The following is a 13658-nucleotide window of genomic DNA, read 5'->3' as shown; positions in this document are numbered from 1 at the left end:
TCACCAATCAATGCACGCCTATCATACCTTCGTTACTACACTAAGGCTCGTCACCTCAATACGGTATCCAAGTATGCTCGAGGTCACTACAGAGGGCTCGTCACCAATCAATGTAGGCCGACAGCGCGAATATAGTGTCCCATACCACCATAATCAGCTCATGAGTTTGGTTGCTCACTGGTCACTACAGAGAGACTCGTCACCCCAGCGTAGGCTGACAGCTCGACTACGGTGTCCTATACCACCATGTCCGGCTCATGAGTCTTAGCGGATCAAGGTACCATGGTTAATAGAATTTCATTGGTAAGTTTGGTACCCTAGATTCAAACAGTAGCGTCCATACATGGTGAACATACATCGGACAATCGGGTTACTTGACGAACTCGACTGCACGAGCGCACGTTGAGTTGAACGACATAGAGTGCGCAAACACTCCGCGTGGCCAAACCACTGCTGACAACTCTAATACGACTCGGGTTCGTCTAATCACGTCCTACGTGGCGAAAGCAATCTTAACCACGAACTTAAGGCCGATTACCAATTTCCTGGACTATTCATAGTCCCAAACACATTACACTACAACAGATATTCGTATTGAATGTAGAACAATAATGGAACAACAACTTCAACCATGTAGCATATCAGTACTTGAAGAATAACAACTTAACATGAATGTAAGCATAAGTAATGCTTGAACTTAAACAATAAGGAATGTAACTTGCATGAAGGAAATCAAACACACTAGTGGGAGAGTTGAGAATCGCTTCTCAACGCCCATACTAGGTTGATATATCACACTTTAGATCATTCAGACATTTCTATAAACACTTAGAATACATAATACAACATACATGACGTATGTTGAAATACATGCATTTGGACAATTCCTTTTGTCAAGGAGTTGTCGCACATACCATTAGCATAAGTACACGACAAATAATCATGGCAATCACAGGTTCATATTTCATATGCATACGGTACTTTATACATACACATAGAATACACAAGTCTCAATATAACACATGCATATCAGGAATGTAAAATAAACATATCATTTAGTATGTGAAATCTCATCCATAGCAAGAATAAATCATTCACTGGCATTGAAAGCCTTGAAAACCATAACCTATACGATTAAAGTCCGCACCTTAATCCAGAAATGGAACACCGATCTGATTCAGACGATATGTCTTTGTCAACGGTGACAGGATAACCTAAGACAAGAATAGAAATGAGCTACAACAACACAAGGACTATTCTAAGCTCTAACACATATTAGTGTTAGGTTAACTTACCCAAAGAAGAACTCAGAATCGCCGAAATAACGATTCAAAAGTGAAGGTTCAAGGATGAAGAAGAAGAGGAAAGAATCTAAGATGATTCACCAACTTCTCTCTCACTTTCTCTCTCTTTTCCACTCTCTTTCTTAACTAGGGTTAGGAAATTCGTATGGAAAAGAGAGCTAGGGTTTTAAGGTCTATAAATAGGCCTAACATTGATGAAAATAACCCCAGGGCCAAGGTATACTTAGGGTATAACCAAAACCAGCCTCTCACGATCCAACGAAGCACTTCCTTTGGGCCTATTACCACGAAAGGTCGGACTTAAGCTCACTGACCATGGATCTAGGTCAAGTTGAGTTTTCGTACCGACCGGATCTTCAGATCAGCCGTGGCGGACCACACTCAATTCAACGGTCACAGAATCTCGATCAGGTCCACAAGCACAAGGACATGCCTGGGCCACCTTCCCTGATCAGAGGATGAAATTGAGTCAGAATCCAACGGTCAGATTGCTTAAAATTATCGCGCAAGCGACACGACTCAGATTTCATAAAATCTCATTAAATTTCCAACTGTTCTCACACTCTTCACTCCGAACTCAATTAAATCGACCCAGAACATCACATGGACTTGATTTTTGAGGTAATGACCAAGCCCAACATGGTGGCCGTAACAGCCTAAGATCATCGCTATCGGACTTTCGACGCGTGGTCCAGGTCCGATCCAGACCTTCCAAAAATTTCCAAGAACAACTGGATTTAGCGATGAATCCTAGATTTCAGAGTAACATAGCGCTAACTAATCTACAAGTTTTGAGTCATGCAGATACAATTTAAAGTGATTGATGCAAATTTCACAAGCAATCGAGTATAGCGCTAATTACCCCAAAAAGCTACTAAGGAAAGATTAGCACAAAATTTTCAGGGTCATTACAATCTACCCCCCTTGAAGAAAATTTCGTCCTCGAAATTCATACCTTCTCATACTCCTTGTCGGCCAGTTCAGCGTGGGCCCAAGAAGTCTTGACTTGGGCAATGTCCACTTCTAACAAACATCACAGTGAGTTTGGAAAGTTTCAACAATGGGTTCTATCGTCACCATTATTTTCTATTATGTGACCCACGCGAGCTCTAGATCAGGCTGATATTTGGGCCTTGGCCCTAAAATGACACGGTAAAAAGGATGGATGGCATGGATTATACACATACATCAATATGGGCCCCATAAGTTTAGTCCTTGCCCACGCGCAAAAAGGGTTCCGTATACTTCACTTTACTAGCATTAAATACTATGTAACTTCTTAGTCCCTAGAAAACCGTGCAACTATTGAACGAAGGTCAGGGGCATTTTCATCCGCAACAATCTCCAAAAGCTGTTAGAAGGCCCTTTAGGGAATATATGGAGTGTCGTGGCGATCGAGGTAATTGACCCAAACTTCGAGGGGAGTATGGACAATTTCCCTTTTAGAAATGTCGGGTCAGCCTATAGCTGACCGAGCTGAAGGTCTCGTTCACCTCAGGTGCTGTAGCACCGGTGTACATGCACTCCAGTGTGGGACCCATTGTGATGTTTGAGGGGAATCCACTCTGTTCATTCACTCTGGGAGGCCCTAATCAGGGCCCTTGACCAGGGATGGGCCAGATCTAAAGTTTAGGTGGGCCATACTCTCAACTATAAGTTCCAATTGAGGGTTTCCGCTGAATTAGTGATTGGACCTCAACGGTTAAGATGGTCCTAGGGATTTATTCAGATACCCAGGACCACCCAATATATGATTTTTGAACATTAAATGGTTTTATTAGGGTTAATTCAACATTCATTATTATTATTGTTATTACTATTTTTATTATTCTTATTATTAATTATTTCCTTTACATATTTTGTCATATATAATTTATATTATCACGATTCGTTAATATATATAAATTATATGAATATTAGTAAGCAGAAATTAATATACATATTATTTATATATTATTTGCATGGTCATATAGGTGTTAGGTTTTAAATCTTATACAAGTCATTAAGTTGTTTGAAATATGTTACTCATTATAAATTTTTGAGTATATTTTATTTTTATGTATTACAGATTCCATAGTTTGTAATTTATATTAATGATATTGCAAGTATATGCATATAATATGGATTATAGTTACATATCATTCTAATATGAACTTTAAATATTTATAAAATATATAAATAATATTTCATAGTACATGTATTTAGGTCGTATTATTTTTTGTATTCATATTAAATTAAATTAAATGGTAACACTCGAATACTGGAAAGTACGGGGTGTTACAGTCTAGGGGCAAAATATGGTTCGATGGTTTGGATTTGAGATTGCCACATTACATCATCTCGTGAGTTGGATGAGGTGGTAAAATGGTAAATTTGGAAAAAGAGATGGGCATTGGATTAAATACACACTAGTCACACACTTAGGGGTTATAAAAGAGAGGCTCTACATGCTTGAGGGAAGCCATCCCAAAGAGGGGGAGTGTCATGTCGCTGGTGACAAGCTGGTTGCTGCTGGTCCACACTCCAACTCCTTGTTTTGGCGGGCAGGCTTGTACACTCGTGTGGAGGCTGTACTGTGAAGGATGTTGTACTACTATTACGCATTGTATTCCGATTGGGCTTGATTTTGGGCTTTCGATTCGGACTTGGTTTTGGGCTTAACTAGGTAAGTTGACTAGGTTGCTTAGACTGAGGGGATGAGTTGGCTGGGTCTAGGGTTTAGGATTAGGGTTTTGGGTTTAAGCATCTAGGGTTAGGGTTTAGTATTAGGGTTTTAGTTGACCATCCATTGGTTTAAACTTAATCAATTTATCAGCATGGGGCGGGGTGTCCACAAGGTCATTTAGAAAAAAAATATTCCTTAAAAAACTAAAATTTCATAATAGGCCTTATCTGTTAGTTGGTTCTGTAACGCCCTGAAATTCGGGGGTCGAGCATAACTCAGCTCCCGAGTTTCAAAACATCACTTATGCAACATATTTAATGATGGATGTATGTTGTTTGTAAGAGTACATAAAACATGGTATAAATTAAGCCAAACTGCAAACATAATCCAGGGATAAGTGGAAGACGCAAGCGGAAGACTTAAAGAAAGATATGTGTACATGTGCAAGTCCCTGAAATACGTATACATGCCAGGTCATACTAACAAGTGTTACTATCAAAAGTACAAGTATTAAATGACATCATCTATTACAATAACCCAGAATTCTCCGCACATCAGGACATGGCTCAAAGAACCTGCCTGAGAACTGCATAAAAGAAAATACGGCCTCATCATCCTCGAACTCCTGCTCTGCCTCAGAGGTCGCGTCAACATCTGCATCCAAGACAGAGTCTGGTTGGCGTGTACAACACCGCCCTAGAACGTGGGAGTGAGTGATCAACTTAGTGGAACAATAAAGCAAAGGTTAACAGTTATCAATTCAATCAAGCAGTAATGATAAAGCAGAACGATCAAACATGTCCTAATTACTCTTATTAGTGCAAGGATGAATGTATAAATGATGCATGCCCTCGCCAGCACTCCCTCAGCGTCTTCATTTCATGTTACGCATGACATCCTCCCGCAGTGCCAACGACTTCCACGCACATGCAAATGCGGTGCATGAACATGATTACCAAGTTGTTATTAGTCCTTTTCATACAGTAGGATTAGGAAGCTAAGGTACCTTCCTCATATCAAATTCCACACAGTGATCCATTTTAGGGTCGTCAGTCCTAGGCTATCTCATACGATCATATGGTTTTAGGTCGTTGCAAAGGGCTCGTCACCAATCAATGCACACCTATCATACCTTCATTACTACTCTAAGGCTCGTCGCCTTAATGTAGTATCAAGGTATGCTCGAGGTCACTACAAAGGGCTCGTCACCAATCATTGTAGGCCGACAGCACGAATATAGTGTCCCATACCACCATAATCGGCTCACGAGTCTGGTGTGCTCACTGGTCACTACGGGGAGGCTCATCACCCCAGCGTAGGCCGACAGCTTGACCACGGTGTCCCATACCACCATGTCCGGCTCATGAGTCTTAGCAGATCAAGGTACAACGGTTAACGGGATTTCATCGGTAAGTTTGGTACCCTAGATTCAAGCAATGGCGTCCATACATGGTTAACATACATCGGACAATCGGGTTACTTAACGAACTCGACTAGCACGAGTGCACGTTGGGTTGAACGACATAGAGTGCGCAAACACTCCGTATGGCCAAACCACTGCCGACAACTCTAATACGATTCGGGTTCGTCAAATCACGTCCTTCGTGGCGAAAGCAACCTTAGCCACAAACTCAAGGCCGATTACCGATTTCCTGGACTATTTCATAGTCCCAAACACATTCCACTATAATAGATATTCATATCAACACTTAAAACAGTAACAGAACAACAATTCAAATCATACAGTATGTGGGCATTTGAAGCATATCAACTTAACATGGATTTCAACATAAGTAATACTTGAACTTAGAGAACACAGAATGTAACTTGCATGTAGGAAATCATACACACCAATAGGAGAGTTGAGAATCACTTCTCGACGCCCGCAAATAGGATAATACATTACACTTTAAACCATTCAGACATTTCTACAAACACTTAGACTACATAGGTCAACATACATGACATATGTTGGAATACACGCATTTGGACAATTCCTTTTGCCAAGGAGTTGACACACAAACAACTAGCACAAATACACGACAGTTAATCATGGCAAGCACATGTTCATATTTTATACATATACAATACTTCCTACATATACATAGAATACACAAATCTCAATATAACTCATATATATCAGGAACACAAAATAAACATAGCATTTGGCATGTGAAATTGCATCCATAACAATAATAAACCATTAACTGACATTGAAAGCCTTGAAAACCATAACCTATACGAATATAGTCCGCACCTTAAACCAAAAAAAGCACACCGAACTGATTCAGACGATATGTCTTCGTCAACGGCGACTAGATAACCTAAGGCAAGAATAGAAATAAGCTACATCAACACATAGACTATTCTAAGCTCTAAAACAGATTATGGTTAGATTAACTTACCTGAGAAGGAACTTAGAATCGCCGGAATAACGATTCAAAAGTGATGGTTTAAGGATGTAGAGTAATAGGAAAGAATCTTGAGATGATTCACCAACTTCTCTCTCACTTTCTCTCTCTTTTCCTCTCTCTTTCTTAGCTAGGGTTAGGAAATTCGTATGGAAAAGAGAGTGAGGGTTTTAAGGTCTTTATATAGGCCTAACATTGATGAAAATAGCCCCAGGGCTAAGGTATACTTAGGTTATAACCAAATCAGGCCTCTCTCGATCCAACGGAGCACTTCCGGTGTTCCTTTTTCCACGTGTGGTCGGACTTAAGCTCACTGACCATGGATCTAGGTCAAGCTGAGTTTTCGTACCGATCGAATTTACAGATCAGCCGTGGCAGACCACTCTCAATTCAACGGTCACCGAAACTCGATCAGGTCCACAAGCATTATGACATGCCTGGGCCATCTTCCCTGATCTGAGGGTGAAATTGGGTTAGAATCCAACGGTCAGATTGCTTAAAATCATCGCGCAAGCGACACGACTCAGATTTCATAAAATTATATTTAATTTCTCACCGTTCTCACACTCTTCACTCCGGACTCAATCAAATCGACCCAGGACATCATCTGGACTTGATTTTTGAGGTGATGGTCAAGTCCAACATGATGACCATAACTGTCTAAGATCATCACTATCGGACTTTCGACGCGCGGTCCAAGTCCGATCCAAAGCTTCTAAAAATTTCCAAGAGCAACTAGATTTAGCGTTAAATCCCAGATTTCAGAGTAACATAGCGCTAACGATCCTACAGGTTTTGAGTCCTGCAGATCAAATTTAAAGTGATTGATACTAATTTCACAAGCAATTGAGTTTAGCGCTAATTAACCCACAAATAACTTCTGAGGAAAATAGAGATAGTACTCGGGTCTTAGCACGAAATTTTTCGGGTCATTACAGGTTCATGGATAATCTAGGTTAGACATCAAAATTCAATTTATAAATCACAAAAAATCAACAAACCCAAAAAAAAAGTAAAATAAAATAAAATAAAATTAATGAGGCATTACATGCGTAACTCAACGTAATACTAAGGTAGTGATATCTAGTAACACATGACGAGATTTAACTAGTCGCATGGATCTATCGACCTCTAAGCAGTACATTAAGAGGAGAAAGCCATCTAAAAATAGAAACACGACCATACATGACAACGTAATGGTTAGCCGACCCCTCCTTAAAATAAAAGTGTACCAAGCTAAGGCCTCTAACCGATCGGATGGTCGATCCTAAAGGCCAAGTGGCCATCCACAATGCAACTGCCTCATCCAAAGTCTATAAAAACATTACATAACAAAGAGCTTCAAGTCCTTGCCAATCCAAACAAAACAAATCTTTCTAGCTTAGTGTTGCCTATCAATCTTTCGTCCCACATGGGCACTTATATTATCTTATCTTAGCTTACTTTAGCCTCTCCACTTCTGCCCAACACTATACTGCAACAAGTTGGATCAATTAACATAGCTTAGTTTAATTAGTTTCTCCACTTCTGTCTAGTGCATCACTGTAATGAGGCAGATTTGGTTTAGTTAATCATCCATGATCCCGTCGTCAGATCCTCGGATTCCTAAGTCTTTTCTTAGTGATTATCCCTATCATAACTTGTTGACCAAACCACGACCGTCTCATGATTGTTTAGGTTTTGATAATTGTCTCACGACCGTCCAAGTTTTAGAAACCATCAATCGACGCCTGTCTCACCGGTTCGAACCGTTGTTGATAATTTTCTATTTTATATATTTTGATCTTTCTATTGTACTGCATCTACATTCATATTAATAAAATTGGCACTTTGCTTTTTATTTCATATTTTCTTTTTGAACACTTGTTTTATTGGCAAACGCAATTAAGCTATCAATGTTGTGATAAAGGTCAATCTTCAAGGTAAAAAGAGCACATTCAAAGGACTAACACTATCCTTCGTAAATTGCATGATTCTTTATCAATAAGTAGTTGAGTAGTCATGCCAACCTTTATAGACTTGGCCATAATTTGGCAATTTTGATGTGCGGGGGCGTTCGGTTAGATTCGATTCAAATAAAGCATTGGCTTGCTCAACACATACAAACTTGCATGTACACAATTAAAACCGGGCCATCCACTGTATGTGTGGGCGCATGTCCGATTTAAAGCAAATAGTCACGTGCCGGCCTTTTAGCCATTAGATATGACGATGTTAGGTGGCTATAAACATACGTATGCAAACAGCCCATGCAATTGAATTAGTTGAAATCAAGGATTTAGATTCCACATCCGATGCGAGTTTTCTGTTTGCTTTTTTTAAAAATAAAAAATAAAAATTTTAAACGAGCCATGCCATTGTTACATGGGTAATACAAAATCGACGTCCTTACCCTATCCTCTTCACCGGCACTGGTTGTTAGAATGCCACGTCCCTCTCCGTCTGTAAGCCACGTTCCCGTGAGACAAGCGGCTGGTAGTCCGTACGGGTAGAGCTTGGGTAACGACAAGGCACGTCGGATTACATACGCGTATACTTGAAATACGGGAGAGGCCATCACTCCACAGCATGTGCCTAATATCGCTTTTTGGCCACTGATGACTCTCTTAGACATTTTCTATCCATAGTTATATTAGATTAGAGGGTAAGTAGATGAACGGGTCTCAAATGATAAATCACCCGTCCAACGTGTACGATAATCTGTTCTTGTCCGTCGGCTTTCCTTTCTCCACGACATCCCACTCCCCTCCCTGTCAACAATTTTGCCTCGAGCTCTGATTTGTTTCTTTCCTGCGTTTTATAGTTGTTGGTAACGTAATGATTTCTCTCTCTCTCTCTCTCTCTCTCTCTCTCTCTCTCTCTCTCTCTCTCTCTCCTTGTTTGAATCGTGCAGATGGCGATGGCATTGCATGGCTCTCCTCTCCTAGTTCCAAACTCCTCTCCTTGGTTGGCCAGTGGAGGAAGAATTAGTAGTAGAAGAAGAAATTTGTGGTGTCCGTCTGCTGCATTGAAGGAGTGCCGCAATGAAAGTGTGGAGAAGGCCAAGAAAGAGATCCTCTTCTATTCAATCGCTCCATTACCTCTGCTATTTGCCGCTGCACTCCCCGGAGGTATGTAAATCCCCTCTTCATTTCACTTTCTTCCGTGAGCCCCATGTGTCCCAGTCCTCATACATGAAAATTGAAATGGTTTCATCCAAAGAAGGGAAGACAGTCTCATTTCATTTCCAGTCAGGGTATCAAAATTCAATCTTCCGTAGATTTGTTTGGAGTTAGGATGTTTCTTATAGCCTCTGTTTTCTAAGCCTAAAATGTGTTGCATAAATCATCTTCTACGTACAACCATTACATGCTGGAAGAATCCAACACCAACATGCCTTTGCCACAACTCAGGATTCTTTTCCTAGATGAATCTGCGTATTTAAGACTCCTCGATGCACATATAATCCTCCCACTAAAACTCTTCTTAATATATAATTCTTTCTTGTATGGAAACACGTACGAAATTTTTGTAACTTCCAACTTTAAAATGTTCTAACAACTTCACAGACATACACTTAGGGCCTGTTTGGGAATCACAAGTAAAAACTTGTGAAATCTACAATTTCCTAAAGTAGTTTTATGAGGAAATTAACTTACTTTGGAAACAAATTCTGTTTCTTGGTTCCACGCGATATATAATTTCATGGAAATTAGCTTGATTTCCATTCTGATTGTTTGTCTGTTAGACCATCTCCTATGGAAATTGTTGGCAGCTTGTCACTTGTTTCGATATTTCAGTGTACCTTGTATGCATTTTCTATTATACTCGCGATAGATAGTCCTTGGAGCATGTATGCATATAGACCTACAAAAGATGAATCCACATTCATGGCTATAACCCTTGATCAATCAGATGCTGTTCGTGGGGTCGAAATGGTGGGCTTTCCCTTGTTACCTAGAATCCAACCACACATAAGAAAGCACCCAGATCTATAGTTGTGATCATCGTATTATAAGGATGGAAAGGGATTGACAAAGACATAAGCACATTCTCACACACACTCTCTTCTTTGCACTAGATTTTTTTTTTTTTTTTTATCAGTCTGCATCATACATTCGTGGTCTTTTCGATATATTAAAGGTGGTTAAACAGGATGAGATTTAGAGATGGTTATAGATGGATAAGGATAGAGACAGAGAGAACGAGTGAGGGGAGGGAGGGCTGCAAAGGTTGTAGGAGTGTAGATGAGCGAGATGGGAGCCTTGGGCTTCTCTACCACTTACCGATGCACAAGGGCAACTCTGACCAGGGGAGTTACATGCGTGGGACCCACATGGCTCCACACCTAACATCTCCAGTTGACTTGTGGTTGAATGTCGTGACTCATACATCCTTCTTAAGCAATTCGAAGTCGATCGTAAGACATTTACTTGTGCATAGATCTAAGGTGTGGGACAAACCGTGGCTCTATTGTCTCCAAGGCTGCAAAAGAGGTGGCTGGGCACTAAGTTGCTGTCTGACCAGCATGCATTGTGCCAAACCATGTGAACCATTCCCTAGGCCCACAAAATTAAAACACACTGAATAGTCTCTCCATATAGAGACACACATCCAACCCTCTATGCACTTGTCAAACTTTCTCAAACTCATTTCTTTTCAGTTGAGGAAACATTAGATTTACATTTGTACTACTATTCTGAAAAATATACAAAATATTCTTGGAAAAAACTTGATGCTGCTATAACAGATAAGTATCACTAGCTCGTACAGCTAAGCTCAAGTCATATTTAGATGCCAAAGAATCTCTCTCACAGATACACCGTTTGGATTCAGTCAAGATGATTTCCTAGCAATACGTATAATCTAGCCACATCACTCGTAGACTTGACATGACACACTAAAGAAGTGACACTGAATCTTATTCTCTTGACGTAAATGTGGAATAACAGCATGGCAAGAGTGACTGGCTACTTGCATCACACCCAGATTGGATCAGATTGGGTACCTATAGGTAGTGATCGTAGCACCTGTGGTATGAAACACGCATAATGAGGCAATTAACTTGGTGTGCATCATAGCACTGCATGGATAGATTAATCTTGATATGGTTTTTTATGATGATTATTCCTATGATTATAATACATATGTAGTGTTTGCAATGCAATAACTATTGGTGTGAACCTATGTGGATAGCACTATTTGGTGCTTGGATGACACCAATTGCCATGTCATAAATTAATGATGAAATATGTAAATTATTTTAAAAATAAGTAAATGAGTTAATATTAAGGGGTTATTACTAGTAATTTTCTATTCTAATAATATCAATAAAAAAAGGTGAAGAAACCCTTAAATGAATAGTAGAAATGTCAGATGATTGAGATCACCTGACCATGTTAGGCTGCCATATTTGCATTATGCGTCCGCAATTATGGAAGTATGGATTAGCTATGTATGTTGTGGATGAGTTGCCATAGTCTAGCCAAAAGTTGCTAGAAATGAGTACCATTGTGCAATAAGGCCATGTTGCTGCATGGAATGGAGGAACCATGAAATCACTAATGGATTGTTTTCAAGTGGCTCCTTATTTTCAATTGTCCCCTAGTTTCCACTTCTGATATATATCTTGGTAGATTGGGCCCACTCCAAGCAATTTCTTCCATCAATTTTAAAGGTGTCGTCATTAAATTAGGGTGATCATGATGATTACTCCCATTAGAATTCGTATCTTTTGATCGTCTCTTGTGGTGCCGTCTGCAATTTAAAAAGTAAAAAATCCTTAATTTGCAATAAAAAATGTCATGAGCACAAGAATGAATGAACCTAGGATATATTGCTGCAGCCCAATAGCAGCCAAACACTAGATGTATTGCACAATCTAGTTAGGGAAGAGGATCTGACAGCTGGGATCAGTGACAAGTCTGTCATTGTAAAGTATACTTCAAACTATGATTTCTTAAAAACAGGCTTGAAACTACGAGTTCAACAACAAATCCACTTGTCGAAAAACATTCTGGAATATGAGAGAAGACGCCTGCTGGTCATGTTAGGGCCCTCTGGTTGGACCAATGGACATTGTGGAGCTGTCTGGTCAGGCCGGTAGCCCTTGTCATGTCTACTAGTCAGGCTGGTGATTTCTCTGGAGCACTAATGGGGCCTATTGATAAGGCGGTGGGCGTTGTGGAGAGGGAGGAGCTGATTAGATTAACCCCAGGTCCCACTCAGATGCCATGTTTTTATTCATGGTTGGGAAAAAAAAAAAAAAAAAAGGAAAAGTGAGAACGGGAGAAAAAAGAGAGAGCTCCTCTCCCTTAGCCTCTTATTTTTAATATAGCTCAAGTTCAACTGCAAAGAGATAACAGCAGTCGGTTACAAAAGATAAGAATACAAGAAATAAGAATGCACAGTTATAATGCTTCTCACCCAACACATTGTGCACAATGTGTCATTTCCAGCATACATGGTTCTCATGAGTAATCAATGCAAGTGCCCCATAATTCACCGACTCAAGTCCTATCAAGCCTACTTTCTTAGAGAAAATTCCGAATTCGCACCTTTAGTTAAGGGATCATCATATGTGTTGACAACAGTATTTCAAATAGCATGTAGCGTATAGCGTGGCATTTGGCCCTCTATAGTGTGTAGCATAAGCTACACAATCCTTAATATTTTTAATTAAAATAATAGAACATATGATAAAATTTACAAAATGCATAATTTCTATGAGTTCTTAACTACAAATCTAGATCATCAACCACTTATTTCTATGCAAAATCCTTCTCTATTTGCCTTTAGACATCTCTAAGTATTACTTCTTTTTTATTTATTAAAACATCACAAATTCATGATATAGACCACAATTTGGATGGTCCAGATTAGTTTAATGTAGTCTCATGTGTCATAGGTATATGTCATCACCATTTTAAAATAGGCGTTTAACTAGCATACAAAAAATTCTTGAAAAAAAAATGAGATTTCAGGTAGATTACGCTATCCATGCTACACACTACTCTACACTGCATGTAGCGTACGCTACATGTCCTGTAACTTATGCTACCAGGGAATACGCTACATGCAGAGTAGCTTACGCTACCAGGGAATTATGCTACATGCGTACGCTACGTAGCGTTTTTGCTACGCTACACTACGTAGTGTATGCCACACACTACGCTATGGCGCTACTGAAAACACTAGTTGATAGTAACTCACAACTTCCTCATGCTTTTAAAAATTATAATGATAATGTAATTGAGATGCTAGCTCCTTATAAATAAAAAAGAAAAAGAAAACGAAAAA

Source organism: Magnolia sinica, chromosome 17 (genome assembly GCF_029962835.1).
Source record: "Magnolia sinica isolate HGM2019 chromosome 17, MsV1, whole genome shotgun sequence".
NCBI classification, from domain to species: Eukaryota; Viridiplantae; Streptophyta; class Magnoliopsida; order Magnoliales; family Magnoliaceae; genus Magnolia; species Magnolia sinica.
Note: the sequence above shows the minus strand (reverse complement) of the source record.